Genomic DNA, 27,539 nt, shown 5'->3' with positions numbered 1-27,539 from the left:
AGTCTATTAGATTTTGTTTGAAATAAACAAGAATGTTTACGTTATTCTAAGACTGTAAAATATTTTACAAATTCATTATCAATTGAAAACAACGGAAAATGGGAATAAAAATATGTTCTCTAGAGCCAGATTTGAACCAGCGACCTAAGGATACCAATTAATTAACTCTACAGTCCTCCGCTCTACCAACTGAGCTATCGAGGGTACATATAAGTAAGCATGTTTAATACCTGAGCACATTATTGGTAAACATGTTTAATACCTAAGCACATTATTGGTAAACATACTGAATACCTAAGCACATTATTGGTAAACATGTTGAATACCTAAGCACATATTGGTAAACATATTTAATACCTGAGCACATTATTGGTAAACATGTTGAATACCTAATTTTATAAGGATATGTGTTTTTCAATAAAAAATAAACAATTAAACAAAAACCAGGTTCCTTCTGCGTGTAAAGCAGACGTGATAACCACTACACCACGAAACCATTTACAGCAACAATGTGGGTTACACAAAGTTTTTTAACCCATTTAAATGACAAATAAATATGGTAATAAGCACAAAGCCAAATAAACACGTGTAAAATTGATAATGACTGATTCCACAAAATAAATAGGCCTATTTAAAAAAATAAGATATACTGTATATCATATTGCGTATACAGTACATTTCACCATAAAGTTAAAAATATAGGTTTCGCCCGGGCTCGAACCGGGGACCTTCTGCGTGTTAAGCAGACGTGATAACCACTACACTACGAAGCCTGTTATACTACCATAACGCTGAATCAGTAAATAAAGTCTTTAAATAATAATTTTAAAAATATATTTTTCAATAAAAAAAACACAATTAATCAAAAAAACATGTTCCGCCCGGGCTCGAACCGGGGACCTTCTGCGTGTAAAGCAGACGTGATAACCATTACACTACGAAACCACGTACAGCAATAATGTGGGTTACATAAATCTTTTTAACCTATTTAATGACAAATAAATATGGTAATAAGCAAAACGATTCCAGAAAATAAGTATAAAAAAAAAAGAGATATACTGTATGTCATATTACGTATACAGTACTTTTCACCATAAAGTTTAAAATATAGGTTTCGCCCGGGCTCGAACCGGGGACCTTCTGCGTGTTAAGCAGACGTGATAACGACTACACTACGAAGCCTGTTATACTACCATAACGCTGAATCAGTAAATAAAGTTTTTAAATAATAATTGTAAAAATATATTTTTCAATAAAAAAAACACAATTAATCCAAAAACCAGGTTCCGCCCGGGCTCGAACCGGGGACCTTCTGCGTGTTAAGCAGACGTGATAACCACTACACTACGAAGCCGCTTCTAATTAGATAACGCCTGGGTTACATAATTGTGATTTCTTAATAAAACGAATTTATAAAAAAAAACACAAAAATAAACGAACATTTTAAAGCTAGGACGGTAAGTCTTAAAAGAAATATATAATCAATAATGGCTGATTGATATAATCAAACCGGTTGAATACCTAAGCACATATTGGTAAACATGTCGAATACCTAAGCACATTATTGGTAAACATGTTTAATACCTAAGCACATATTGGTAAAAATGTTGAATACCTAAGCACATTATTGGTAAACATGTTGAATACCTAAGCACATATCGGTAAACATGTTGATTACCTCTACCAACTGAGCTATCGAGGGTGGTGTCTCTCTCGCTTTGATCGTAGCCTATTATGGAGTGTTTGTTTCAATAAAATGTACTGATAATGAATCGTGTTCCATGATAAACACCAACACCAATATTATGGCTTAAATTTATGGGTCTCTAAAGTTTTGCCATATGGTCTAGTGGTTAGGATTCGGCGTTTTCACCGCGCGGCCCGGGTTCGATTCCCGGTGTGGGAAACTATTTTATTTCTAGTCTATTAGATTTTGTTTGAAATAAACAAGAATGTATACGTTATTCTAAGACTGTAAAATCTTTTACAAATTCATTATCAATTGAAAACAACGGAAAATGGGAACAAAATGTTCCCTAGAGCCGGATTTGAACCAGCGACCTAAGGATACCAATTAATTAACTCTACAGTCCTCCGCTCTACCAACTGAGCTATCGAGGGTACATATTGGTAAGCAAGAATATCCAAGCACATATTATTGGTAAACATGTTGACCTAAGCACATATTGGTAAAGATGTTGAATACCTAAGCACATTATTGGTAACATGTTGAATACCTAAGCACACATCGGTAAATTGATTACCTCTACCAACTTAGCTATCGATGGTGGTGTCTCTCTCGCGTTGATCGTAGCCTATTATGGAGTGTTTGTTTTAATAAAATGTACTGATAATGAATCGTGTTCCATGATAAACACCAACACCAATATTAGCGCTTAAATTTATGGGTCTCTCAAGTTTTCCCATATGGTCTAGTGGTTAGGATTCGGCGTTTTCACCGCCGCGGCCCGGGTTCGATTCCCGGTGTGGGAAATTATTTTAATTCTTGTCTATAATATATTATCTGAAATAGAATGGGTAAATTATCCCAAGACAGTAAAATCTTTTCAAAAATCACTATCAATGAAAAACAACGGAAAATGGGAATAAAATGTTCCCTCGAGCCGGATTTGAACCAGCGACCTAAGGATACCAATGCATAATTAATCGTGTTCCATGATAAACACGAACACCAATATTAGGGCTTAAATTTATGGCTTTCTCAAGTTTTCCCATATGGTCTAGTGGTTAGGATTCGGCGCTCTCACCGCCGCGGCCCGGGTTCGATTCCCGGTGTGGGAAATTATTTTATTTCTAGTCTATTAGATTTTGTTTGAAATAAACAAGAATGTTTACGTTATTCTAAGACTGTAAAATATTTTACAAATTCATTATCAATTGAAAACAACGGAAAATGGGAATAAAAATATGTTCTCTAGAGCCAGATTTGGACCAGCGACCTAAGGATACCAATTCATTAACTCTACAGTCCTCCGCTCTACCACCTGAGCTATCGAGGGTACATATTGGTAAGCATGTTTAATACCTGAGCACATTATTGGTAACATGTTTAATACCTAAGCACATTATTGGTAAACATACTGAATACCTAAGCACATTATTGGTAAACATGTTGAATACCTAAGCACATTATTGGTAAACATGTTTAATACCTGAGCACATTATTGGTAAACATGTTGAATACCTAATTTTATAAGGATATGTGTTTTTCAATAAAAAATAAACAATTAAACAAAAACCAGGTTCCGCCCGGGCTCGAACCGGGGACCTTCTGCGTGTAAAGCAGACGTGATAACCACTACACCACGAAACCATTTACAGCAACAATGTGGGTTACACAAAGTTTTTTAACCCATTTAAATGACAAATAAATATGGTAATAAGCACAAAGCAAAATAAACATGTGTAAAATTGATAATGACTGATTTCACAAAATAAATAGGCCTATTTAAAAAAATAAGATAGACTGTATATCATATTGCGTATACAGTACATTTCACCATAAAGTTAAAAATACAGGTTTCGCCCGGGCTCGAACCGGGGACCTTCTGCGTGTTAAGCAGACGTGATAACCACTACACTACGAAGCCTGTTATACTACCATAACGCTGAATCAGTAAATAAAGTTTTTAAATAATAATTTTAAAAATATATTTTTCAATAAAAAAAACACAATTAATCAAAAAAACATGTTCCGCCCGGGCTCGAACCGGGGACCTTCTGCGTGTAAAGCAGACGTGATAACCACTACACTATGAAACCACGTAAAGCAACAATGTGGGTTACATAAAGTTTTTTAACCTATTTAATGACAAATAAATATGGTAATAAGCAAAACGATTTCAGAAAATAAGTATTAAAAAAAACGAGATATACTGTATGTCATATTACGTATACAGTACTTTTCACCATAAAGTTTTAAAAAAAAACAGGTTTCGGGCTCGAACCGGGGACCTTCTGCGTGTTAAGCAGACGTGATAACCACTACACTACAAAGCCGCTTCTAATAAGATAACGCTGTGGGTTACATAATTATGATTTCTTAATAAAACGAATATATAAAAAAACAAGGCCAACAGCCATTAAGTCGCGTGCTACAATGCATAGTGATACCGGACCGACAGACAGACCGACAGACCGACCGACATAGTGAACTATACTGACCGAAATTACTGAACATGTTTAAAAATGTTGAAATGTTTAAAAACATTTATATTTTTTAAATTTACACGTGCGTAGCCTGTCACTTTTGACGTGCTCGTATAACGTAATTTCGAGTTAAGTAAGTCAAGAAAACAGAAATCGGGCAAAAAGAGTGCGCAATAACATTTAACGTGCAGTGCGCGCGCAAACATCTGCGCAGTCATGGCAATTTTGTAAACGCTTAAAATTGCCTGAAAGGTACTCTTATTTCATCGAAAATAAATTTTGAAAATTTTAAGCGCGCGTACGCATGCGTTACATGCGCTACGCACGTAATTGTATTGCCATATGATGATTTATGCCCTGAAATTTATGAGTACCAAATTTTATTTAATTGTGATTCATGGTTGTGAAGATATGATTACAAACGTGATTTCGTTAAATCGTGCGTAGACCGCGTAATTTTTTATTGCGCATCGTGAAAACATAACCACATCGATTCCTGGCCATAAGGAATATTCTGTGAAAAATTGACATAGCTAGATTAAACTGATATCAAGATAAGTTCAGAAAGCGATAAAACGCATAGTGATACCGGACCGACAGACAGACAGACCGACAGACAGACCGACAGACAGACCGACCAACCGACCGACATAGTGAACTATAGAGTCGCGTCCACGCGACTAAAAACACACAAAAATAAACGAAAATTTTAAAGCTAGGACGGTAAGTCTTAAAAGAAATATATAATCAATAATGGCTGATTGATATAATCAAACAGGTTGAATACCTAAGCACATATTGGTAAACATGTCGAATACCAAGCACATTATTGGTAAGCATGTTGAATACCTAAGCACATTATTGGTAAACATGTTGAATACCTAAGCACATATTGGTAAACATGTTTAATACCTAAGCACATTATTGGTAAACATGTTTAATACCTAAGCACATTATTGGTAAACATGTTGAATACCTAATTTTATAAGGATATGTGTTTTTCAATAAAAAATAAAAAATTAAACAAAAACCAGGTTCCGCCCGGGCTCGAACCGGGGACCTTCTGCGTGTAAAGCAGACGTGATAACCACTACACCACGAAACCATTTACAGCAACAACGTGGGTTACACAAAGTTGTTTAACCCATTCAAATGACAAATAAATATGGTAATAAGCACAAAGCCAAATAAACATGTGTAAAATTTATAATGACTGATTCCACAAAATAAGTAAGCCTATTTAAAAAAATAAGATATACTGTATATCATATTGCGTATACAGTACATTTCACCATAAAGTTAAAAAATAGGTTTCGCCCGGGCTCGAACCGGGGACCTTCTGCGTGTTAAGCAGACGTGATAACCACTACACTACGAAGCCTGTTATACTACCATAACGCTGAATCAGTAAATAAAGTTTTTAAATAGTAATTTTAAAAATATATTTTTCAATAAAAAAAACACAATTAATCAAAAAAACATGTTCCGCCCGGGCTCGAACCGGGGACCTTCTGCGTGTAAAGCAGACGTGATAACCACTACAGTACGAAACCACGTAAAGCAACAATGTGGGTTACATAAAGTTTTTTAACCTAGGCCCTATTTAATGACAAATAAATATGGTAATAAGCAAAACGATTCCAGAAAATTAGTATTAAAAAAAAAACCAGATATACTGTATGCCATATTACGTATACAGTACTTTTCACCATAAAGTTAAAAAAAAAACAGGTTTCGCCCGGGCTCGAACCGGGGACCTTCTGCGTGTTAAGCAGACGTGATAACCACTACACTACGAAGCCGCTTCTAATAAGATAACGCTGTGGGTTACATAATTGTGATTTCTTAAAAAAACGAATTTATAAAAAAAACACACAAAAATAAACGAAAATTATAAAAGCTAGGACGATAAGTCTTAAAAGAAATATATAATCAATAATGGCTGATTGATATAATCAAACAGGTTGAATACCTAAGCACATATTGGTAAACATGTCGAATACCTAAGCACATTATTGGTAAACATGTTGAATACCAAAGCACATTATTGGTAAAAATGTTGAATACCTAAGCACATATTGGTAAAAATGTTGAATACCTAAGCACATTATTGGTAAACATGTTGAATACCTAAGCACATATCGGTAAACATGTTGATTACCTCTACCAACTGAGCTAGCGAGGGTGGTGTCTCTCTCGCTTTGATCGTAGCCTATTATGGAGTGTTTGTTTCAATAAAATGTACTGATAATGAATCGTGTTCCACGATAAACACCAACACTAATATTATGGCTTAAATTTATGGGTCTCTCAAGTTTTCCCATATGGTCTAGTGGTTAGGATTCGGCGTTTTCACCGCCGCGGCCCGGGTTCGATTCCCGGTGTGGGAAATTATTTTATTTCTAGTCTATTAGATTTTGTTTGAAATAAACAAGAATGTATACGATATTCTAAGACTGTAAAATCTTTTACAAATTCATTATCAATTGAAAACAACGGAAAATGGGAATAAAATGTTCCCTCGAGCCGGATTTGAACCAGCGACCTAAGGATACCAATTAATTAACTCTACAGTCCTCCGCTCTACCAACTGAGCTATCGAGGGTACATATTGGTAAACAAGAATATCCAAGCACATATTGGTAAACATTTTGACCTAAGCACATATTGGTAAAGATGTTGAATACCTAAGCACATTATTGGTAAACATGTTGAATACCTAAGCACATATCGGTAAACATGTTGATTACCTCTACCAACTTAGCTATCGAGGGTGGTGTCTCTCTCGCGTTGATCGTAGCCTATTATGGAGTGTTTGTTTCAATAAAATGTACTGATAATGAATCGTGTTCCATGATAAACACCAACACTAATATTATGGCTTAAATTTATGGGTCTCTCAAGTTTTCCCATATGGTCTAGTGGTTAGGATTCGGCGTTTTCACCGCCGCGGCCCGGGTTCGATTCCCGGTGTGGGAAATTATTTTATTTCTAGTCTATTAGATTTTGTTTGAAATAAACAAGAATGTATACGATATTCTAAGACTGTAAAATCTTTTACAAATTCATTATCAATTGAAAACAACGGAAAATGGGAATAAAATGTTCCCTCGAGCCGGATTTGAACCAGCGACCTAAGGATACCAATTAATTAACTCTACAGTCCTCCGCTCTACCAACTGAGCTATCGAGGGTACATATTGGTAAGCAAGAATATCCAAGCACATATTGGTAAACATTTTGACCTAAGCACATATTGGTAAAGATGTTGAATACCTGAGCACATTATTGGTAAACATGTTGAATACCTAATTTTATAAGGATATGTGTTTTTCAATAAAAAATAAACAATTAAACAAAAACCAGGTTCCGCCCGGGCTCGAACCGGGGACCTTCTGCGTGTAAAGCAGACGTGATAACCACTACACCACGAAACCATTTACAGCAACAATGTGGGTTACACAAAGTTTTTTAACCCATTTAAATGACAAATAAATATGGTAATAAGCACAAAGCAAAAAATTGATAATGACTGATTTCACAAAATAAATAGGCCTATTTAAAAAAATAAGATAGACTGTATATCATATTGCGTATACAGTACATTTCACCATAAAGTTAAAAATACAGGTTTCGCCCGGGCTCGAACCGGGGACCTTCTGCGTGTTAAGCAGACGTGATAACCACTACACTACGAAGCCTGTTATACTACCATAACGCTGAATCAGTAAATAAAGTTTTTAAATAATAATTTTAAAAATATATTTTTCAATAAAAAAAACACAATTAATCAAAAAAACATGTTCCGCCCGGGCTCGAACCGGGGACCTTCTGCGTGTAAAGCAGACGTGATAACCACTACACTATGAAACCACGTAAAGCAACAATGTGGGTTACATAAAGTTTTTTAACCTATTTAATGACAAATAAATATGGTAATAAGCAAAACGATTTCAGAAAATAAGTATTAAAAAAAAACGAGATATACTGTATGTCATATTACGTATACAGTACTTTTCACCATAAAGTTTAAAAAAAAAACAGGTTTCGGGCTCGAACCGGGGACCTTCTGCGTGTTAAGCAGACGTGATAACCACTACACTATAAAGCCGCTTCTAATAAGATAACGCTGTGGGTTACATAATTATGATTTCTTAATAAAACGAATTTATAAAAAAACAAGGCCAACAGCCATTAAGTCGCGTGCTACAATGCATAGTGATACCGGACCGACAGACAGACCGACAGACCGACCGACCGACATAGTGAACTATACTGACCGAAATTACTGAACATGTTTAAAAATGTTGAAATGTTTAAAAACATTTATATTTTTTAAATTTACACGTGCGTAGCCTGTCACTTTTGACGTGCTCGTATAACGTAATTTCGAGTTAAGTAAGTCAAGAAAACAGAAATCGGGCAAAAAGAGTGCGCAATAACATTTAACGTGCAGTGCGCGCGCAAAAATCTGCGCAGTCATGGCAATTTTGTAAACGCTTAAAATTGCCTGAAAGGTACTCTTATTTCATCGAAAATAAATTTTGAAAATTTTAAGCGCGCGTACGCATGCGTTACATGCGCTACGCACGTAATTGTATTGCCATATGATGATTTATGCCCTGAAATTTATGAGTACCAAATTTTATTTAATTGTGATTCATGGTTGTGAAGATATGATTACAAACGTGATTTCGTTAAATCGTGCGTAGACCGCGTAATTTTTTATTGCGCACCGTGAAAACATAACCACATCGATTCCTGGCCATAAGGAATATTCTGTGAAAAATTGACATAGCTAGATTAAACTGATATCAAGATAAGTTCAGAAATCGATAAAACGCATAGTGATACCGGACCGACAGACAGACAGACAGACCGACATACCGACCGACATAGTGAACTATAGAGTCGCGTCCACGCGACTAAAAACACACAAAAATAAACGAAAATTTTAAAGCTAGGACGGTAAGTCTTAAAAGAAATATATAATCAATAATGGCTGATTGATATAATCAAACAGGTTGAATACCTAAGCACATATTGGTAAACATGTCGAATACCAAGCACATTATTGGTAAGCATGTTGAATACCTAAGCACATTATTGGTAAACATGTTGAATACCTAAGCACATATTGGTAAACATGTTTAATACTTAAGCACATTATTGGTAAACATGTTTAATACCTAAGCACATTATTGGTAAACATGTTGAATACCTAATTTTATAAGGATATGTGTTTTTCAATAAAAAATAAACAATTAAACAAAAACCAGGTTCCGCCCGGGCTCGAACCGGGGACCTTCTGCGTGTAAAGCAGACGTGATAACCACTACACCACGAAACCATTTACAGCAACAACGTGGGTTACACAAAGTTGTTTAACCCATTCAAATGACAAATAAATATGGTAATAAGCACAAAGCCAAATAAACATGTGTAAAATTGATAATGACTGATTCCACAAAATAAGTAAGCCTATTTAAAAAAATAAGATATACTGTATATCATATTGCGTATACAGTACATTTCACCATAAAGTTAAAAAATAGGTTTCGCCCGGGCTCGAACCGGGGACCTTCTGCGTGTTAAGCAGACGTGATAACCACTACACTACGAAGCCTGTTATACTACCATAACGCTGAATCAGTAAATAAAGTTTTTAAATAGTAATTTTAAAAATATATTTTTCAATAGAAAAAACACAATTAATCAAAAAAACCGGGCTCGAACCGGGGACCTTTTGCGTGTAAAGCAGACGTGATAACCACTACAGTACGAAACCACGTAAAGCAACAATGTGGGTTACATAAAGTTTTTTAACCTAGGCCCTATTTAATGACAAATAAATATGGTAATAAGCAAAACGATTCCAGAAAATTAGTATTAAAAAAAAAACCAGATATACTGTATGCCATATTACGTATACAGTACTTTTCACCATAAAGTTAAAAAAAAAACAGGTTTCGCCCGGGCTCGAACCGGGGACCTTCTGCGTGTTAAGCAGACGTGATAACCACTACACTACGAAGCCGCTTCTAATAAGATAACGCTGTGGGTTACATAATTGTGATTTCTTAAAAAAACGAATTTATAAAAAAAAACACACAAAAATAAACGAAAATTTAAAAGCTAGGACGATAAGTCTTAAAAGAAATATATAATCAATAATGGCTGATTGATATAATCAAACAGGTTGAATACCTAAGCACATATTGGTAAACATGTCGAATACCTAAGCACATTATTGGTAAACATGTTGAATACCAAAGCACATTATTGGTAAAAATGTTGAATACCTAAGCACATATTGGTAAAAATGTTGAATACCTAAGCACATTATTGGTAAACATGTTGAATACCTAAGCACATATCGGTAAACATGTTGATTACCTCTACCAACTGAGCTAGCGAGGGTGGTGTCTCTCTCGCTTTGATCGTAGCCTATTATGGAGTGTTTGTTTCAATAAAATGTACTGATAATGAATCGTGTTCCACGATAAACACCAACACTAATATTATGGCTTAAATTTATGGGTCTCTCAAGTTTTCCCATATGGTCTAGTGGTTAGGGTTCGGCGTTTTCACCGCCGCGGCCCGGGTTCGATTCCCGGTGTGGGAAATTATTTTATTTCTAGTCTATTAGATTTTGTTTGAAATAAACAAGAATGTATACGATATTCTAAGACTGTAAAATCTTTTACAAATTCATTATCAATTGAAAACAACGGAAAATGGGAATAAAATGTTCCCTCGAGCCGGATTTGAACCAGCGACCTAAGGATACCAATTAATTAACTCTACAGTCCTCCGCTCTACCAACTGAGCTATCGAGGGTACATATTGGTAAGCAAGAATATCCAAGCACATATGGTAAACATTTTGACCTAAGCACACATTGGTAAAGATGTTGAATACCTAAGCACATTATTGGTAAACATGTTGAATACCTAAGCACATATCGGTAAACATGTTGATTACCTCTACCAACTTAGCTATCGAGGGTGGTGTCTCTCTCGCGTTGATCGTAGCCTATTATGGAGTGTTTGTTTCAATAAAATGTACCGATAATGAATCGTGTTCCATGATAAACACCAACACTAATATTATGGCTTAAATTTATGGGTCTCTCAAGTTTTCCCATATGGTCTAGTTGTTAGGATTCGGCGTTTTCACCGCCGCGGCCCGGGTTCGATTCCCGGTGTGGGAAATTATTTTATTTCTAGTCTATTAGATTTTGTTTGAAATAAACAAGAATGTATACGATATTCTAAGACTGTAAAATCTTTTACAAATTCATTATCAATTGAAAACAACGGAAAATGGGAATAAAATGTTCCCTCGAGCCGGATTTGAACCAGCGACCTAAGGATACCAATTAATTAACTCTACAGTCCTCCGCTCTACCAACTGAGCTATCGAGGGTACATATTGGTAAGCAAGAATATCCAAGCACATATTGGTAAACATTTTGACCTAAGCACATATTGGTAAAGATGTTGAATACCTAAGCACATTATTGGTAAACATGTTGAATACCTAAGCACATATCGGTAAACATGTTGATTACCTCTACCAACTTAGCTATCGAGGGTGGTGTCTCTCTCGCGTTGATCGTAGCCTATTATGGAGTGTTTGTTTCAATAAAATGTACTGATAATGAATCGTGTTCCATGATAAACACCAACACTAATATTATGGCTTAAATTTATGGGTCTCTCAAGTTTTCCCATATGGTCTAGTGGTTAGGATTCGGCGTTTTCACCGCCGCGGCCCGGGTTCGATTCCCGGTGTGGGAAATTATTTTATTTCTAGTCTATTAGATTTTGTTTGAAATAAACAAGAATGTATACGATATTCTAAGACTGTAAAATCTTTTACAAATTCATTATCAATTGAAAACAACGGAAAATGGGAATAAAATGTTCCCTCGAGCCGGATTTGAACCAGCGACCTAAGGATACCAATTAATTAACTCTACAGTCCTCCGCTCTACCAACTGAGCTATCGAGGGTACATATTGGTAAGCAAGAATATCCAAGCACATATTGGTAAACATTTTGACCTAAGCACATATTGGTAAAGATGTTGAATACCTGAGCACATTATTGGTAAACATGTTGAATACCTAATTTTATAAGGATATGTGTTTTTCAATAAAAAATAAACAATTAAACAAAAACCAGGTTCCGCCCGGGCTCGAACCGGGGACCTTCTGCATGTAAAGCAGACGTGATAACCACTACACCACGAAACCATTTACAGCAACAATGTGGGTTACACAAAGTTTTTTAACCCATTTAAATGACAAATAAATATGGTAATAAGCACAAAGCAAAATAAACATGTGTAAAATTGATAATGACTGATTTCACAAAATAAATAGGCCTATTTAAAAAAATAAGGTAGACTGTATATCATATTGCGTATACAGTACATTTCACCATAAAGTTAAAAATACAGGTTTCGCCCGGGCTCGAACCGGGGACCTTCTGCGTGTTAAGCAGACGTGATAACCACTACACTACGAAGCCTGTTATACTACCATAACGCTGAATCAGTAAATAAAGTTTTTAAATAATAATTTTAAAAATATATTTTTCAATAAAAAAAACACAATTAATCAAAAAAACATGTTCCGCCCGGGCTCGAACCGGGGACCTTCTGCGTGTAAAGCAGACGTGATAACCACTACACTACGAAACCACGTAAAGCAACAATGTGGGTTACATAAAGTTTTTTAACCTATTTAATGACAAATAAATATGGTAATAACCAAAACGATTTAAGAAAATAAGTATTAAAAAAAAACGAGATATACTGTATGTCATATTACGTATACAGTACTTTTCACCATAAAGTTTAAAAAAAAACAGGTTTCGGGCTCGAACCGGGGACCTTCTGCGTGTTAAGCAGACGTGATAACCACTACACTACAAAGCCGCTTCTAATAAGATAACGCTGTGGGTTACATAATTATGATTTCTTAATAAAACGAATTTATAAAAAAACAAGGCCAACAGCCATTAAGTCGCGTGCTACAATGCATAGTGATACCGGACCGACAGACAGACCGACAGACCGACCGACCGACATAGTGAACTATACTGACCGAAATTACTGAACATGTTTAAAAATGTTGAAATGTTTAAAAACATTTATATTTTTTAAATTTACACGTGCGTAGCCTGTCACTTTTGACGTGCTCGTATAACGTAATTTCGAGTTAAGTAAGTCAAGAAAACAGAAATCGGGCAAAAAGAGTGCGCAATAACATTTAACGTGCAGTGCGCGCGCAAAAATATGCGCAGTCATGGCAATTTTGTAAACGCTTAAAATTGCCTGAAAGGTACTCTTATTTCATCGAAAATAAATTTTGAAAATTAAACGTAATTGTATTGCCATATGATGATTTATGCCCTGAAATTTATGAGTACCAAATTTTATTTAATTGTGATTCATGGTTGTGAAGATATGATTACAAACGTGATTTCGTTAAATCGTGCGTAGACCGCGTAATTTTTTATTGCGCACCGTGAAAACATAACCACATCGATTCCTGGCCATAAGGAATATTCTGTGAAAAATTGACATAGCTAGATTAAACTGATATCAAGATAAGTTCAGAAAGCGATAAAACGCATAGTGATACCGGACCGACAGACAGACAGACAGACCGACAGACAGACCGACCAACCGACCGACATAGTGAACTATAGAGTCGCGTCCACGCGACTAAAAACACACAAAAATAAACGAAAATTTTAAAGCTAGGACGGTAAGTCTTAAAAGAAATATATAATCAATAATGGCTGATTGATATAATCAAACAGGTTGAATACCTAAGCACATATTGGTAAACATGTCGAATACCAAGCACATTATTGGTAAGCATGTTGAATACCTAAGCACATTATTGGTAAACATGTTGAATACCTAAGCACATATTGGTAAACATGTTTAATACCTAAGCACATTATTGGTAAACATGTTGAATACCTAATTTTATAAGGATATGTGTTTTTCAATAAAAAATAAACAATTAAACAAAAACCAGGTTCCGCCCGGGCTCGAACCGGGGACCTTCTGCGTGTGAAGCAGACGTGATAACCACTACACCACGAAACCATTTACAGCAACAATGTGGGTTACACAAAGTTTTTTAACCCATTTAAATGACAAATAAATAAGGTAATAAGCACAAAGCCAAATAAACATGTGTAAAATTGATAATGACTGATTCCACAAAATAAATAGGCCTATTTAAAAAAATAAGATATACTGTATATCATATTGCGTATACAGTACATTTCACCATAAAGTTAAAAATATAGGTTTCGCCCGGGCTCGAACCGGGGACCTTCTGCGTGTTAAGCAGACGTGATAACCACTACACTACGAAGCCTGTTATACTACCATAACGCTGAATCAGTAAATAAAGTTTTTAAATAATATTTTTGAAAATATATTTTTCAATAAAAAAAACACAATTAATCAAAAAAACATGTTCCGCCCGGGCTCGAACCGGGGACCTTCTGCGTGTTAAGCAGACGTGATAACTACTACACTACGAAGCCGCTTCTAATAAGAAAACGCTGTGGGTTACATACTTGTGATTTCTTAATAAAACGAATTTATAAAAAAAACTTTAGCACATTATTGGTAAACATGTTGAATACCTAATTTTATAAGGATATGTGTTGTTCGATAAAAAATAAACAATTAAACAAAAACCAGGTTCCGCCCGGGCTCGAACCGGGGACCTTCTGCGTGTAAAGCAGACGTGATAACCACTACACCACGAAACCATTTACAGCAACAATGTGGGTTACACAAAGTTTTTTAACCCATTTAAATGACAAATAAATATGGTAATAAGCACAAAGCCAAATAAACATGTGTAAAATTGATAATGAATGATTCCACATCGTTCCATGATAAACACGAACACCAACATTAGGGCTTAAATTTATGGTTTTCTCAAGTTTTCCCATATGGTCTAGTGGTTAGGATTCGGCGCTCTCACCGCCGCGGCCCGGGTTCGATTCCCGGTGTGGGAAATTATTTTAATTCTTGTCTATAATATAAATTGTCTGAAATAGAATGGGTAAATTATCCCAAGACTGTAAAATCTTTTCATAAATCACTCAATGAAAAACAACGGAAAATGGGAATAAAATGTTCCCTCGAGCCGGATTTGAACCAGCGACCTAAGGATACCAATGCATAATTAAACGTGTTCCATGATAAACACGAACACCAATATTAGGGCTTAAATTTATGGGTTTCTCAAGTTTTCCCATATGGTCTAGTGGTTAGGATTCGGCGCTCTCACCGCCGCAGCCCGGGTTCTATTCCCGGTGTGGGAAATTATTTTAAATCTTGTCTAATATATTATCTGAAATAGAATGGGTAAATTATCCCAAGACTGTAAAATCTTTTCAAAAATCACTATCAATGAAAAACAACGGAAAATGGGAATAAAATGTTCCCTCGAGCCGGATTTGAACCAGCGACCTAAGGATACCAATGCATAATTAATCGTGTTCCATGATAAACACGAACACCAATATTAGGGCTTAAATTTATGGGTTTCTCAAGTTTTCCCATATGGTCTAGTGGTTAGGATTCGGCGCTCTCACCGCCGCGGCCCGGGTTCGATTCCCGGTGTGGGAAATTATTTTATTTCTAGTCTATTAGATTTTGTTTGAAATAAACAAGAATGTTTACGTTATTCTAAGACTGTAAAATATTTGACAAATTCATTATCAATTGAAAACAACGGAAAATGGGAATAAAATGTCCTCTAGAGCCAGATTTGAACCAGCGACCCAAGGATACCAATTAATACTCTACAGTCCTCCGCTCTACCAACTGAGCTATTGAGGGTACATATTGGTAAGCATGTTGAATACCTAAGCAAATTATTGGTAAACATACTGAATACCTAAGCACATTATTGGTAAACATGTTAAATACCTAAGCACATTATTGGTAAGCATGTTGAATACCACCTAAGCACATTATTGGTAAACATACTGAATACCTAAGCACATTATTGGTAAACATACTGAATACCTAAGCACATTATTGGTAAACATGCTGAATACCAAAGCACATATTGGTAAACATGTTGAATACCTAAGCACATATTGGTAAACATGTTTAATACCTGAGCACATTATTGGTAAACATGTTGAATACCTAATTTTATAAGGATATGTGTTTTTCAATAAAAAATAAACAATTAAACAAAAACCAGGTTCGGGCTCTAACCGGGGACCTTCTGCGTGTTAAGCAGACGTGATAACCACTACACTACGAAGCCTGTTATACTACCATAACGCTGAATCAGTAAATAAAGTTTTTAAATAATATTTTTACAAATATATTTTTCAATAAAAAAAACACAATTAATCAAAAAAACATGTTCCGCCCGGGCTCGAACCGGGGACCTTCTGCGTGTAAAGCAGACGTGATAACCACTCACTACGAAACCACGTAAAGCAACAATGTGGGTTTTATAAAGTTTTTTAACCTATTTAATGACAAATAAATATGGTAATAAGCAAAACGATTTCAGAAAATAAGTATTTAAAAAAAACGAGATATACTGTATGTCATATTACGTATACAGTACTTTTCACAATAAAGTTAAAAAAAAAAACAGGTTTCGCCCGGGCTCGAACCGGGGACCTTCTGCGTGTTAAGCAGACGTGATAACCACTACACTACGAAGCCGCTTCTAATAAGAAAACGCTGTGGGTTACATAATTGTGATTTCTTAATAAAACGAATTTATAAAAAAGAAAACACACAAAAATAAACGAAAATTTAAAAGCTAGGACGGTAAGTCTTAAAAGAAATATATAATCAATAATGGCTGATTGATATAATCAAAAAGGTTGAATACCTATGCACATATTGGTAAACATGTCGAATACCTAAGCACATTATTGGTAAACATGTTGATTACCTAAGCACATTATTGGTAAACATGTTGAATACCTAAGCACATATTGGTAAAAATGTTGAATACCTAAGCACATTATTGGTAAACATGTTGAATACCTAAGCACATATTGGTAAACATGTTGATTACCTCTACCAACTGAGCTATGGAGGGTGGTGTCTCTCTCGCTTTGATCGTAGCCTACTATGGAGTGTTTGTTTCAATAAAATGTACTGATAATGAATCGTGTTCCATGATAAACACCAACACCAATATTATGGCTTAATTTTGTGGGTCTCAAAAGTTTTCCCATATGGTCTAGTGGTTAGGATTCGGCGTATTCACCGCCGCGGCCCGGGTTCGATTCCCGGTTTGGGAAATTATTTTATTTCTAGTCTATTAGATTTTGTTTGAAATAAACAAGAATGTATACGTTATTCTAAGACTGTAAAATCTTTTACAAATTCATTATCAATTGAAAACAACGGAAAATGGGAATAAAAATGTTCCCTCGAGCCGGATTTGAACCAGCGACCTAAGGATACCAATTAATTAACTCTACAGTCCTCCGCTCTACCGACTGAGCTATCGAGGGTACATATTGGTAAGCAAGAATATCCAAGCACATATTGGTAAAGATGTTGAATACCTAAGCACATTATTGGTAAACATGTTGAATACCTAAGCACATATCGGTAAACATGTTGATTACCTAAGCAAATTATTGGTAAACATGTTTAATACCTAAGCACATTATTGGTAAACATACTGAATACCTAAGCAAATTATTGGTAAACATGTTTAATACCTAAGCACATTATTGGTAAACATACTGAATACCTAAGCACATTATTGGTAAACATGTTGAATACCTAAGCACATATTGGTAAACATGTTTAATACCTGAGCACATTATTGGTAAACATGTTGAATACCTAATTTTATAAGGATATGTGTTTTTCAATAAAAAATAAACAATTAAACAAAAACCAGGTTCCGCCCGGGCTCGAACCGGGGACCTTCTGCGTGTAAAGCAGACGTGATAACCACTACACCACGAAACCATTTACAGCAACAATGTGGGTTACACAAAGTTTTTTAACCCATTTAAATGACAAATAAATATGGTAATAAGCACAAAGCCAAATAAACACGTGTAAAATTGATAATGACTGATTCCACAAAATAAATAGGCCTATTAAAAAAAATAAGATATACTGTATATCATATTGCGTATACAGTACATTTCACCATAAAGTTAAAAATATAGGTTTCGCCCGGGCTCGAACCGGGGACCTTCTGCGTGTTAAGCAGACGTGATAAACACTACACTACGAAGCCTGTTATACTACCATAACACTGAATCAGTAAATAAAGTTTTTAAATAATAATTTTAAAAATATATTTTTCAATAAAAAAAACACAATTAATCAAAAAAACATGTTCCGCCCGGGCTCGAACCGGGGACCTTCTGCGTGTTAAGCAGACGTGATAACCACTACACTACGAAGCCGCTTCTAATGAGATAACGCTGTGGGTTACATAATTGTGATTTCTTATTAAAACGATTTTATAAACACACAAAAATAAACGAAAATTTTAAAGCTAGGACGGTAAGTCTTAAAAGAAATATATAATCAATAATGGCTGATTGATACAATCAAACAGGTTTAATACCTAAGCACATATTGGTAAACATGTCGAATACCTAAGCACATTATTGGTAAACATGTTGAATACCTAAGCACATTATTGGTAAACATGTTGAATACCCAAGCCCATATTCGTAAACATGTTGATTACCTAACACATTATTGCAAAACATGATGAATACCTAAGCACATTATTGGTAAACATGTTGAATACCTAAGCACATTATTGGTAAACATGTTGAATACCCAAGCACATATTGGTAAACATGTTGATTACCTAAGGACATATCGGTAAAAATGTTGAATACCTAAGCACATTATTGGTAAACATGTTGAATACCTAAGCACATTATTTGTAAACATGTTGAATACCAAAGCAAATTATTGGTAAACATGTTGAATACCTAAGCACATATTGGTAAACATGTTGAATACCTAAGCACATATTGGTAAACATGTTGATTACCTCTACCAACTGAGCTATTGATGGTGCTGTCTCTCTCGCGTTGATCGTAGCCTATTATGGAGTGTTTGTTTCAATAAAATGTACTGATAATGAATCGTATTCCATGATAAACACGAACACCAATATGACCGCTTAATTTTAGGGGTTTCTCAAGTGTTCCCATATGGTCTAGTGGTTAGGATTCGGCGTTTTCACCGTCGATTCCCGGTGTGGGAAATTATGTTATTTCTTGTCTATAATATTTTATTTGAAATAAACAAGAATGGGTAAATTATCCAAAGACAGTAACATCTTTTAAAAATTCATTATGATTGAAAAACAAAGGAAAATGGGAATAAACGTCTTCCCTTGAGCTTTGAACCAGCGACCTACGGATAACAATTAATTAACTCTACAGTCGCCGCTCTACCAACTGAGCTATTGATGGTGCTGTCTCTCTCTCTCGTTGATCGTAGCCTATTACAGAATGTTTGTTTCAATAAAACGTACTGATAATGAATCGTGTTCCAAACACGAACACCAATATAGATGAGTGGAAATAGATGAAAATTAGGCGTTGAGTCAAACAAATTGCAAAAAGTTTTTTTTTATGAATTATGTTCAGAAAATTATAGGCAATAACATATCCAAAATCTACCTTTATCTGAAAACTATAAATGCTTTAATTTGCATAAATTAAAAATGGCCGCCATTCAATCATTAAATGCTTATAAATCAGGTAATACAAAGCTAAACATGTTGATTTTAGGGTCTATACCTATGTTTTCAATACCAAAGAATCCATTTAAGTCACTTTTATTTTTGCTAGAGTAGCCATTTTGAAATTGAATATGGCCGACATCCACAATTAAAAAAAATCAATAAAAAAATAATACTGGTTATTATTAACATTACTAAAAAAAAATGAAGAATTTTCCAGAATAAAAAAAAATAACAAGCTTCCCATAATTCCAAGCAAATTAAAATACATCCCGATTGGCTGAACGTTTTCCCAGGAAAAATGAATGACATGAAGAAAGTAACAGCATCTAGTATTTCTTAATACTAATTCAAGTAAGTTTCCAAAGTTTCTGAATATCAATCAACAGTAGTTCTAAACATCAGTATTTATATAAAACCTAGGCCGTGTGATGTATCATGTAGGCCTAGGTGGCATAGCCTAAGTCCGTTAGGCATAGGTGGCATAGCCTAAGTCGGTTACGCCTAGTCGGCATGAGCCTAAACAAGATAGGCCTGGTGATGGTTTAGGCATGGTCAGCTTAGGCCTATGTAGTTCAACTTGGGCTTAGATTAGCTTGAATCTAGCTTTAGAGCTAATGACCAAAAGAACCAAAGAACTTCCTTTATCTTTTCTTATACAGTAGGCCTATAGTTTGCAAGGAAAGAAATTATAAGGAAGGGAAAATAAGTATTTTAATTGTTACAGGTCTATGAGTAGGCCTATGCAAAATCAAGAAGACCATTCTGAGACAGATTTATGTCCATTATGTGATAAGAGTATGACTGATGATGATGGTAAACAGTACTCGTAAAGCAGCAAGGGCAGTAAATGAAGCTAGTAAAAAATGAGGAACATCATTGCAAGTAGTAGCCGGTCAGGTCCTCCACTCAGACTGCAGAAAATCATTTATCAACAAGAGAAACATTGCTGTCGCTAGAAAAAGAAAGGCGAAAGAATTTATTGTTGAGACACCATTTATGATCTTTGAGATCAAAGCAGTCAACATTCAATTTGTCTAGCCATTGCCTTTATTGTGAAAGTAAGGTAATTGATGAAGATGGAAATCGTCTTGAAAATGTATACAGAGTAGCTTCTTGGAATTGATTCTATTTTAAATTCCTGTAAGATCCGAGGAGATAAATAGGCAGATGATTTGTTTTTGCTCAAGATTTACCAGCCGTTGATGCTGTATGTCATCAAGTTTGTAACTTCAATTTTAGAACGACAGTACGACTCTAATTCTGGTGAAGACAATCTAACTTGCCCTGGGCGAAAAGTTGATGCCTCTCGTGAACAGGCTTTTTTACTAGTACTAGAAGAGTTTTTGGAAAATGAGGAAGAGCAGACCACAATATCTGATCTAGTTGATAGAATGGCATGCTTTCGTTCAGAGCCATATAGCAATATCTACATGAAGGTAAAACTCTATGAATATTTTGGAGATTCCATGATGGTTACTCAAGTTGGTAACCGTTCAAATATTATTACAATTCGTAAATCAGCTGCAAAAATATTAGAATGAATTTTATGTAAATCACAAACAAGAAGAAAATAAAGAAGTACGTAAGAAAAACATTTTAAGAGCTGCTGCAGCATTAATTGAAGTAGACATCGATCAGGTAAAAGATAGTCGAGACATATATCCTGATCTTCAAGGTCTCGGAAACATAGAACGTAACTTAGCATATCTTCCAATTTCACTCAGAATGTTTTCAAGTGATATTTTTAGAGGGACTAAAACTTCTAATGAAATAAAAATTGCAACAATTGGACAGAGTATCATGCAGCAGACTAGACCAAGAAGTATTATAGCACTAATCCCGTTTGAATTAACTATGCAGTTGCATTGGAAATGTGGCTCTAAAGAACTTATTGAAAATCTGAACAACAAAGGATTTTGCTTCTCTTATGATGAGGCATGCCATTTTAAAGCATGTACTGCTAATGATGAGCAGAGCGACCCATTTTCTAATTTAGATGGCCACTTTTGTCACGTGATTGCAGACAATGTAGACCACAATATTGTGACACTAAATGGAAAGAACACTTACCATGGCATGGGTCTAATGTTTACAGCTACCCCAGAAATAAGCTCCAAACGCTCGTAGTGCTTATCGTAACACAGACAAACCAAACTGGGAAAAGCTGGCGATAACATGATATAATAATAATGCATTACCAATTATTGACAATGGAGATGACCGAGAGCACCTTGATTAATTGTGGAAAATAGCATTTCCATATCGAACAGATAGACCTAGTTGGTCTGGATTTATGCAGGCTGTGACGAGATGTACTCATCCAGGAAAGTCTTCTTTTCATTTCCTGCCAATGGTAGACTTGGATCCCACAAATATGAGCTGCATGTATTCAACACTATTATTCATAAATAACAAATGCCTAAAACATGGGTTTACACCTGTTGTAACCTTTGACCAGCCACTTTGGTTTGAAGCAAAACAAATAACTACTCATGAAAAAGAGCTGAAAGGTATGATTCTAAATCTTGGTGGGTTTCATACACTTATGAGCTTCTTAGGCAGCATTAGCCACATCATGAGGTCGAGCGGATTGCGATCATTATTGGAAGTAGCCTATATGCCGGCAACACAGTTACACACATGCTCATGGGAAAAGCATATGAGAGAGCAATACGAGGTAACTTCTTGATTGATGGAGCTCTCAATGTGCTTCTGGTAAAGAAGATGCTGAATGATAATGATGACCCGCAACTACTGGACTATCCTTTAGAAAAATTTAACGAAGTTTTAACATCAAGTGAGACAGTTGAATGCAAAACAGATAGCAAAATAAATCTATACAGGAGATGCTGCAGCAAACCAAAAATACTTGCAGAAAAGGCCAATTGGGCAGTTATGGATCCAGTACATGAAGATGATAGGTATCTTGCGATGTGCCTTGCGAGCACAGCACACTGATTAATTTATGCTCTATCTGAAATCTCTACAGGACATGCTGCCATTTTTTGCTGCTAGTGGTCACAATAATTACGCAAAATCAGTTCATCTATTTTTGCAAGATATGTTTCAACTTGAAGAAAGTAACCCAGACGTGTATTCAAAGTTTATTTCTGGATTGTTTTTCGTGAGAAGAAGTGACCGCTTCTGTGGTGGCTTCCCAACAGATCTTATCATTGAACAGGTTCTGATGGGATCATTAAAAAGCAAAGGAGGTTTAACTTATTGGAAGAGGAATGGACGAGACTCCACGGACAAGATGGCTCCTTTCATGGCCAGCATTTGCCGATATAAACAAAGAAATGGAAATCATGTATCAAAGAACACATGAAAACTACAACAAGCACATGACACCTAGTAGACGTAAGCAAGGTAATCAAGACACTGAGTGCATCTTTAATTCCTGCAATGCCATGATCCATTCGATGACAATGAAAATTCGTACCTAAGGATATCATCATCATCAATTAATTAACTCTACAGTCCTCCGCTCTACCAACTGAGCTATCGAGGGTGGTGTCTCTCTTTCGCTGATCGTAGCCTATTATGGAATGTTTGTTTCAATCAAATGTACTGATAATGAATCGTGTTCCAAACACGAACACCAATATTAGCGCTTAAATTTAGGGGATTCTCAAGTTTTCACATATGGTCTAGTGGTTAGGATTCGGCGTTTTCACCGCCGCGGCCCGGGTTCGATTCCCGGTGTGGGAAATTATTTTATTTCTTGTCTAGGCCTATAATATTTTATTTGAAATAATTAAGAATGGGTAAATTATCCCAATACTGTAAAATCTTTTAAAAATTCATTATCAATGGAAAACAAAGAAAATGGGAATAAAAATATTCCCTCGAGTCGGATTTGAACCAGCGACCTAAGGATATCATCATAATCAATTAATTAACTCTACAGTCCTCCGCTCTACCAACTGAGCTATCGAGGGTGGTGTCTCTCTTTCGCTGATCGTAGCCTATTATGGAATGTTTGTTTCAATCAAACGTACTGATAATGAATTTGAAAAACAAAGAAAATGGGAATACAAATCTTCCCTCGAGTCGGATTTGAACCAGCGACCTAAGAATACCAATGCATAATTAATCATGTACCATGATAAACATGAACAACAACATTAGCGCTTAAATGTTGGGTTCCTCAAGTGTTCCCATATGGTCTAGTGGTTAGGATTCGGCGTTTTCACCGCCGCTGCCCGGGTTCGATTCCCGGTATGGGAAATTATTTTATTTCTTGTCTAGGCCTATAATATTTTATTTGAAATAATCAAGAATGGGTAAATTATCCCAATACTGTAAAATCTTTTAAAAATTCATTATCAATGAAAAACAAAGGAAAATGGGAATGCAAATCTTCACTCGAGTCGGATTTGAACCAGCGACCTAAGAATACCAATGCATAATTAATCATGTACCATGATAAACATGAACAACAACATTAGTGCTTGAATTTTGGGTTCCTTAAGTGTTCCCATATGGTCTAGTGGTTAGGATTCGGCGCTCTCACCGCCGCGGCCCGGGTTCGATTCCCGGTATGGGAAATTATTTTATTTATTGTCTATTCGATTCTGTTTGAAATAAAAAAAGAATAGGTAAGTTATCCCAAGACTGTAAAATCTTTTAAAAATTCATTATCAATGGAAAACAAAGAAAATGGGAATAAAAATATTCCCTCGAGCCGGATTTGAACCAGCGACCTAAGGATGTCATCATAATCAATTAATTAACTCTACAGTCCTCCGCTCTACCAACTGAGCTATCGAGGGTGGTGTCTCTCTTTTGTTGATCGTAGCCTATTATGGAATGTTTGTTTCGATCAAATGTACTGATAATGAATCGTGTTCCAAACACGAACACCAATATTAGCGCTTACATTTAGGGGGCTTCTCAAGTTTTCCCATATGGTTAGGATTCGGCGTTGTCTAGGCCTATAATATTTTATTTGAAATAATCAAGAATGGGTAAATTATCCCAATACTGTAAAATCTTTTCAAAATTCATTATCAATGGAAAACAAAGGAAAATGGGAATAAAAATCTTCCCACGAGTCGGATTTGAACCAGCGATCTAAGGATACCAATGCATAATTAATCGTGTACCATGATAAACATGAACAACAACATTAGCGCTTAAATTTTGGATTCCTCAAGTGTTCCCATATGGTCTAGTGGTTAGGATTCGGCGCTCTCACCGCCGCGGCCCGGGTTCGGTTCCCGGTTTGGGAAATTATTTTATTTATTGTCTATTCGATTCTGTTTGAAATAAAAAAAGAATAGGTAAGTTATCACAAGACTGTAAAATCTTTTAAAAATTCATTATCAATGGAAAACAAAGAAAATGGGAATAAAAATATTCCCTCGAGCCGGATTTGAACCAGCGACCTAAGGATATCATCATAATCAATTAATTAACTCTACAGTCCTCCGCTCTACCAACTGAGCTATCGAGGGTGGTGTCTCTCTTTCGTTGATCGTAGCCTATTATGGAATGTTTGTTTCAATCAAATGTACTGATAATGAATCGTGTTTCAAACACGAACACCAATATTAGCGCTTAAATTTAGGGGCTTCTCAAGTTTTCCCATATGGTCTAGTGGTTAGGATTCGGCGTTTTCACCGCCGCGGCCCGGGTTCGATTCCCGGTGTGGGAAATTATTTTATTTCTTGTCTAGGCCTATAATATTTTATTTGAAATAATCAAGAATGGGTAAATTATCCCAATACTGTAAAATCTTTTCAAAATTCATTATCAATGGAAAACAAAGGAAAATGGGAATAAAAATCTTCCCACGAGTCGGATTTGAACCAGCGATCTAAGGATACCAATGCATAATTAATCGTGTACCATGATAAACATGAACAACAACATTAGCGCTTAAATTTTGGATTCCTCAAGTGTTCCCATATGGTCGAGTGGTTAGGATTCGGCGCTCTCACCGCCGCGGCCCGGGTTCGGTTCCCGGTTTGGGAAATTATTTTATTTATTGTCTATTCGATTCTGTTTGAAATAAAAAAAGAATAGGTAAGTTATCACAAGACTGTAAAATCTTTTAAAAATTCATTATCAATGGAAAACAAAGAAAATGGGAATAAAAATATTCCCTCGAGCCGGATTTGAACCAGCGACCTAAGGATATCATCATAATCAATTAATTAACTCTACAGTCCTCCGCTCTACCAACTGAGCTATCGAGGGTGGTGTCTCTCTTTCGTTGATCGTAGCCTATTATGGAATGTTTGTTTCAATCAAATGTACTGATAATGAATCGTGTTTCAAACACGAACACCAATATTAGCGCTTAAATTTAGGGGCTTCTCAAGTTTTCCCATATGGTCTAGTGGTTAGGATTCGGCGTTTTCACCGCCGCGGCCCGGGTTCGATTCCCGATGTGGGAAATTATTTTATTTCTTGTCTAGGCCTATAATATTTTATTTGAAATAATCAAGAATGGGTAAATTATCCCAATACTGTAAAATCTTTTCAAAATTCATTATCAATGGAAAACAAAGGAAAATGGGAATAAAAATCTTCCCACGAGTCGGATTTGAACCAGCGACCTAAGGATACCAATGCATAATTAATCGTGTACCATGATAAACATGAACAACAACATTAGCGCTTAAATTTTGGGTTCCTCAAGTGTTCCCATATGGTCTAGTGGTTAGGATTCGGCGCTCTCACCGCCGCGGCCCGGGTTCGATTCCCGGTATGGGAAATTATTTTATTTATTGTCTATTCGATTCTGTTTGAAATAAAAAAAGAATAGGTAAGTTATCACAAGACTGTAAAATCTTTTAAAAATTCATTATCAATGGAAAACAAAGAAAATGGGAATAAAAATATTCCCTCGAGCCGGATTTGAACCAGCGACCTAAGGATATCATCATATTCAATTCATTAACTCTACAGTCCTCCGCTCTACCAACTGAGCTATCGAGGGTGGTGTCTCTCTTCCGTTGATCGTAGCTTATTATGGAATGTTTGTTTCAATCAAATGTACTGATAATGAATCGTGTTCCAAACACGAACACCAATATTAGCGCTTAAATTTAGGGGGCTTCTCAAGTTTTCCCATATGGTCTAGTGGTTAGGATTCGGCGTTTTCACCGCCGCTGCCCGGGTTCGGTTCCCGGTGTGGGAAATAATTTTATTTCTTGTCTAGGCCTATAATATTTTATTTGAAATAATCAAGAATGGGTAAATTATCCCAATACTGTAAAATCTTTTAAAAATTCATTATCAATGAAAAACAAAGGAAAATGGGAATGCAAATCTTCACTCGAGTCGGATTTGAACCAGCGACCTAAGAATACCAATGCATAATTAATCATGTACCATGATAAACATGAACAACAACATTAGCGCTTGAATTTTGGGTTCCTTAAGTGTTCCCATATGGTCTAGTGGTTAGGATTCGGCGCTCTCACCGCCGCGGCCCGGGTTCGATTCCCGGTATGGGAAATTATTTTATTTATTGTCTATTCGATTCTGTTTGAAATAAAAAAGAATAGGTAAGTTATCCCAAGACTGTAAAATCTTTTAAAAATTCATTATCAATGGAAAACAAAGAAAATGGGAATAAAAA

General features: G+C 35.7%; 1 protein-coding gene and 60 non-coding genes across 61 annotated transcripts in view; 19 read left to right on the top strand and 42 right to left on the bottom strand.

Annotated features, from left to right (window-relative positions):
- The window catches only part of LOC144852175 (adenylate cyclase type 10-like), a 117,601-nt gene that overhangs the window by 27,955 nt on the left and 62,107 nt on the right, over window positions 1-27,539 (bottom strand). The window lies entirely within an intron of this gene.
- Window positions 117-204, bottom strand: Trnay-gua (transfer RNA tyrosine (anticodon GUA)). Its single transcript is given in 2 exon segments — window positions 117-152; window positions 168-204. It is a non-coding gene; the product is annotated as a tRNA-Tyr (tRNA).
- Window positions 701-773, bottom strand: Trnav-aac (transfer RNA valine (anticodon AAC)). The gene has a single exon. It is a non-coding gene; the product is annotated as a tRNA-Val (tRNA).
- On the bottom strand, window positions 873-945 carry Trnav-uac (transfer RNA valine (anticodon UAC)). Its single transcript has one exon. It is a non-coding gene; the product is annotated as a tRNA-Val (tRNA).
- Trnav-aac (transfer RNA valine (anticodon AAC)) lies at window positions 1,110-1,182 on the bottom strand. The gene has a single exon. It is a non-coding gene; the product is annotated as a tRNA-Val (tRNA).
- Trnav-aac (transfer RNA valine (anticodon AAC)) lies at window positions 1,282-1,354 on the bottom strand. Its single transcript has one exon. It is a non-coding gene; the product is annotated as a tRNA-Val (tRNA).
- Trnay-gua (transfer RNA tyrosine (anticodon GUA)) lies at window positions 2,034-2,121 on the bottom strand. Its single transcript is given in 2 exon segments — window positions 2,034-2,069; window positions 2,085-2,121. It is a non-coding gene; the product is annotated as a tRNA-Tyr (tRNA).
- On the top strand, window positions 2,422-2,493 carry Trnae-uuc (transfer RNA glutamic acid (anticodon UUC)). The gene has a single exon. It is a non-coding gene; the product is annotated as a tRNA-Glu (tRNA).
- Window positions 2,731-2,802, top strand: Trnae-cuc (transfer RNA glutamic acid (anticodon CUC)). The gene has a single exon. It is a non-coding gene; the product is annotated as a tRNA-Glu (tRNA).
- On the bottom strand, window positions 3,262-3,334 carry Trnav-uac (transfer RNA valine (anticodon UAC)). The gene has a single exon. It is a non-coding gene; the product is annotated as a tRNA-Val (tRNA).
- Window positions 3,539-3,611, bottom strand: Trnav-aac (transfer RNA valine (anticodon AAC)). The gene has a single exon. It is a non-coding gene; the product is annotated as a tRNA-Val (tRNA).
- Trnav-uac (transfer RNA valine (anticodon UAC)) lies at window positions 3,711-3,783 on the bottom strand. The gene has a single exon. It is a non-coding gene; the product is annotated as a tRNA-Val (tRNA).
- Trnav-uac (transfer RNA valine (anticodon UAC)) lies at window positions 5,203-5,275 on the bottom strand. The gene has a single exon. It is a non-coding gene; the product is annotated as a tRNA-Val (tRNA).
- Trnav-aac (transfer RNA valine (anticodon AAC)) lies at window positions 5,479-5,551 on the bottom strand. The gene has a single exon. It is a non-coding gene; the product is annotated as a tRNA-Val (tRNA).
- On the bottom strand, window positions 5,651-5,723 carry Trnav-uac (transfer RNA valine (anticodon UAC)). Its single transcript has one exon. It is a non-coding gene; the product is annotated as a tRNA-Val (tRNA).
- Window positions 5,900-5,972, bottom strand: Trnav-aac (transfer RNA valine (anticodon AAC)). The gene has a single exon. It is a non-coding gene; the product is annotated as a tRNA-Val (tRNA).
- Trnae-uuc (transfer RNA glutamic acid (anticodon UUC)) lies at window positions 6,489-6,560 on the top strand. The gene has a single exon. It is a non-coding gene; the product is annotated as a tRNA-Glu (tRNA).
- Trnay-gua (transfer RNA tyrosine (anticodon GUA)) lies at window positions 6,688-6,775 on the bottom strand. Its single transcript is given in 2 exon segments — window positions 6,688-6,723; window positions 6,739-6,775. It is a non-coding gene; the product is annotated as a tRNA-Tyr (tRNA).
- On the top strand, window positions 7,078-7,149 carry Trnae-uuc (transfer RNA glutamic acid (anticodon UUC)). Its single transcript has one exon. It is a non-coding gene; the product is annotated as a tRNA-Glu (tRNA).
- Window positions 7,277-7,364, bottom strand: Trnay-gua (transfer RNA tyrosine (anticodon GUA)). Its single transcript is given in 2 exon segments — window positions 7,277-7,312; window positions 7,328-7,364. It is a non-coding gene; the product is annotated as a tRNA-Tyr (tRNA).
- Trnav-uac (transfer RNA valine (anticodon UAC)) lies at window positions 7,535-7,607 on the bottom strand. The gene has a single exon. It is a non-coding gene; the product is annotated as a tRNA-Val (tRNA).
- Window positions 7,799-7,871, bottom strand: Trnav-aac (transfer RNA valine (anticodon AAC)). The gene has a single exon. It is a non-coding gene; the product is annotated as a tRNA-Val (tRNA).
- Trnav-uac (transfer RNA valine (anticodon UAC)) lies at window positions 7,971-8,043 on the bottom strand. Its single transcript has one exon. It is a non-coding gene; the product is annotated as a tRNA-Val (tRNA).
- Trnav-uac (transfer RNA valine (anticodon UAC)) lies at window positions 9,448-9,520 on the bottom strand. The gene has a single exon. It is a non-coding gene; the product is annotated as a tRNA-Val (tRNA).
- On the bottom strand, window positions 9,724-9,796 carry Trnav-aac (transfer RNA valine (anticodon AAC)). Its single transcript has one exon. It is a non-coding gene; the product is annotated as a tRNA-Val (tRNA).
- Window positions 10,135-10,207, bottom strand: Trnav-aac (transfer RNA valine (anticodon AAC)). Its single transcript has one exon. It is a non-coding gene; the product is annotated as a tRNA-Val (tRNA).
- Window positions 10,724-10,795, top strand: Trnae-uuc (transfer RNA glutamic acid (anticodon UUC)). The gene has a single exon. It is a non-coding gene; the product is annotated as a tRNA-Glu (tRNA).
- Trnay-gua (transfer RNA tyrosine (anticodon GUA)) lies at window positions 10,923-11,010 on the bottom strand. Its single transcript is given in 2 exon segments — window positions 10,923-10,958; window positions 10,974-11,010. It is a non-coding gene; the product is annotated as a tRNA-Tyr (tRNA).
- Window positions 11,312-11,383, top strand: Trnae-uuc (transfer RNA glutamic acid (anticodon UUC)). The gene has a single exon. It is a non-coding gene; the product is annotated as a tRNA-Glu (tRNA).
- Trnay-gua (transfer RNA tyrosine (anticodon GUA)) lies at window positions 11,511-11,598 on the bottom strand. The gene is given in 2 exon segments: window positions 11,511-11,546; window positions 11,562-11,598. It is a non-coding gene; the product is annotated as a tRNA-Tyr (tRNA).
- Trnae-uuc (transfer RNA glutamic acid (anticodon UUC)) lies at window positions 11,901-11,972 on the top strand. The gene has a single exon. It is a non-coding gene; the product is annotated as a tRNA-Glu (tRNA).
- Trnay-gua (transfer RNA tyrosine (anticodon GUA)) lies at window positions 12,100-12,187 on the bottom strand. The gene is given in 2 exon segments: window positions 12,100-12,135; window positions 12,151-12,187. It is a non-coding gene; the product is annotated as a tRNA-Tyr (tRNA).
- Trnav-uac (transfer RNA valine (anticodon UAC)) lies at window positions 12,358-12,430 on the bottom strand. Its single transcript has one exon. It is a non-coding gene; the product is annotated as a tRNA-Val (tRNA).
- Trnav-aac (transfer RNA valine (anticodon AAC)) lies at window positions 12,635-12,707 on the bottom strand. The gene has a single exon. It is a non-coding gene; the product is annotated as a tRNA-Val (tRNA).
- On the bottom strand, window positions 12,807-12,879 carry Trnav-uac (transfer RNA valine (anticodon UAC)). The gene has a single exon. It is a non-coding gene; the product is annotated as a tRNA-Val (tRNA).
- On the bottom strand, window positions 14,229-14,301 carry Trnav-cac (transfer RNA valine (anticodon CAC)). Its single transcript has one exon. It is a non-coding gene; the product is annotated as a tRNA-Val (tRNA).
- Window positions 14,506-14,578, bottom strand: Trnav-aac (transfer RNA valine (anticodon AAC)). The gene has a single exon. It is a non-coding gene; the product is annotated as a tRNA-Val (tRNA).
- Window positions 14,678-14,747, bottom strand: Trnav-aac (transfer RNA valine (anticodon AAC)). Its single transcript has one exon. It is a non-coding gene; the product is annotated as a tRNA-Val (tRNA).
- Trnav-uac (transfer RNA valine (anticodon UAC)) lies at window positions 14,909-14,981 on the bottom strand. Its single transcript has one exon. It is a non-coding gene; the product is annotated as a tRNA-Val (tRNA).
- Window positions 15,162-15,233, top strand: Trnae-cuc (transfer RNA glutamic acid (anticodon CUC)). Its single transcript has one exon. It is a non-coding gene; the product is annotated as a tRNA-Glu (tRNA).
- Window positions 15,471-15,542, top strand: Trnae-cuc (transfer RNA glutamic acid (anticodon CUC)). The gene has a single exon. It is a non-coding gene; the product is annotated as a tRNA-Glu (tRNA).
- On the top strand, window positions 15,778-15,849 carry Trnae-cuc (transfer RNA glutamic acid (anticodon CUC)). Its single transcript has one exon. It is a non-coding gene; the product is annotated as a tRNA-Glu (tRNA).
- Trnav-aac (transfer RNA valine (anticodon AAC)) lies at window positions 16,842-16,914 on the bottom strand. The gene has a single exon. It is a non-coding gene; the product is annotated as a tRNA-Val (tRNA).
- Window positions 17,633-17,720, bottom strand: Trnay-gua (transfer RNA tyrosine (anticodon GUA)). The gene is given in 2 exon segments: window positions 17,633-17,668; window positions 17,684-17,720. It is a non-coding gene; the product is annotated as a tRNA-Tyr (tRNA).
- Trnav-uac (transfer RNA valine (anticodon UAC)) lies at window positions 18,117-18,189 on the bottom strand. The gene has a single exon. It is a non-coding gene; the product is annotated as a tRNA-Val (tRNA).
- On the bottom strand, window positions 18,394-18,466 carry Trnav-aac (transfer RNA valine (anticodon AAC)). Its single transcript has one exon. It is a non-coding gene; the product is annotated as a tRNA-Val (tRNA).
- Trnav-aac (transfer RNA valine (anticodon AAC)) lies at window positions 18,566-18,635 on the bottom strand. Its single transcript has one exon. It is a non-coding gene; the product is annotated as a tRNA-Val (tRNA).
- Trnae-uuc (transfer RNA glutamic acid (anticodon UUC)) lies at window positions 23,585-23,656 on the top strand. The gene has a single exon. It is a non-coding gene; the product is annotated as a tRNA-Glu (tRNA).
- Trnay-gua (transfer RNA tyrosine (anticodon GUA)) lies at window positions 23,790-23,886 on the bottom strand. Its single transcript has 2 exons — window positions 23,850-23,886; window positions 23,790-23,825 (listed from the first exon to the last, which is right to left on the bottom strand). It is a non-coding gene; the product is annotated as a tRNA-Tyr (tRNA).
- Window positions 24,104-24,175, top strand: Trnae-uuc (transfer RNA glutamic acid (anticodon UUC)). Its single transcript has one exon. It is a non-coding gene; the product is annotated as a tRNA-Glu (tRNA).
- Window positions 24,424-24,495, top strand: Trnae-cuc (transfer RNA glutamic acid (anticodon CUC)). Its single transcript has one exon. It is a non-coding gene; the product is annotated as a tRNA-Glu (tRNA).
- Trnay-gua (transfer RNA tyrosine (anticodon GUA)) lies at window positions 24,624-24,720 on the bottom strand. Its single transcript has 2 exons — window positions 24,684-24,720; window positions 24,624-24,659 (listed from the first exon to the last, which is right to left on the bottom strand). It is a non-coding gene; the product is annotated as a tRNA-Tyr (tRNA).
- Trnae-cuc (transfer RNA glutamic acid (anticodon CUC)) lies at window positions 25,108-25,179 on the top strand. Its single transcript has one exon. It is a non-coding gene; the product is annotated as a tRNA-Glu (tRNA).
- On the bottom strand, window positions 25,308-25,404 carry Trnay-gua (transfer RNA tyrosine (anticodon GUA)). Its single transcript has 2 exons — window positions 25,368-25,404; window positions 25,308-25,343 (listed from the first exon to the last, which is right to left on the bottom strand). It is a non-coding gene; the product is annotated as a tRNA-Tyr (tRNA).
- On the top strand, window positions 25,533-25,604 carry Trnae-uuc (transfer RNA glutamic acid (anticodon UUC)). The gene has a single exon. It is a non-coding gene; the product is annotated as a tRNA-Glu (tRNA).
- Trnae-cuc (transfer RNA glutamic acid (anticodon CUC)) lies at window positions 25,853-25,924 on the top strand. Its single transcript has one exon. It is a non-coding gene; the product is annotated as a tRNA-Glu (tRNA).
- Window positions 26,053-26,149, bottom strand: Trnay-gua (transfer RNA tyrosine (anticodon GUA)). The gene is made up of 2 exons: window positions 26,113-26,149; window positions 26,053-26,088 (listed from the first exon to the last, which is right to left on the bottom strand). It is a non-coding gene; the product is annotated as a tRNA-Tyr (tRNA).
- Window positions 26,278-26,349, top strand: Trnae-uuc (transfer RNA glutamic acid (anticodon UUC)). The gene has a single exon. It is a non-coding gene; the product is annotated as a tRNA-Glu (tRNA).
- Window positions 26,598-26,669, top strand: Trnae-cuc (transfer RNA glutamic acid (anticodon CUC)). The gene has a single exon. It is a non-coding gene; the product is annotated as a tRNA-Glu (tRNA).
- Trnay-gua (transfer RNA tyrosine (anticodon GUA)) lies at window positions 26,798-26,894 on the bottom strand. Its single transcript has 2 exons — window positions 26,858-26,894; window positions 26,798-26,833 (listed from the first exon to the last, which is right to left on the bottom strand). It is a non-coding gene; the product is annotated as a tRNA-Tyr (tRNA).
- Window positions 27,344-27,415, top strand: Trnae-cuc (transfer RNA glutamic acid (anticodon CUC)). Its single transcript has one exon. It is a non-coding gene; the product is annotated as a tRNA-Glu (tRNA).

Source organism: Antedon bifida, chromosome 9 (assembly GCF_963402885.1).
Source record: "Antedon bifida chromosome 9, ecAntBifi1.1, whole genome shotgun sequence".
Taxonomy (NCBI): domain Eukaryota; kingdom Metazoa; phylum Echinodermata; class Crinoidea; order Comatulida; family Antedonidae; genus Antedon; species Antedon bifida.
The sequence above is the reverse complement of the archived record's forward strand: the minus strand, read 5'-3'. Positions and strand labels throughout refer to the sequence as shown.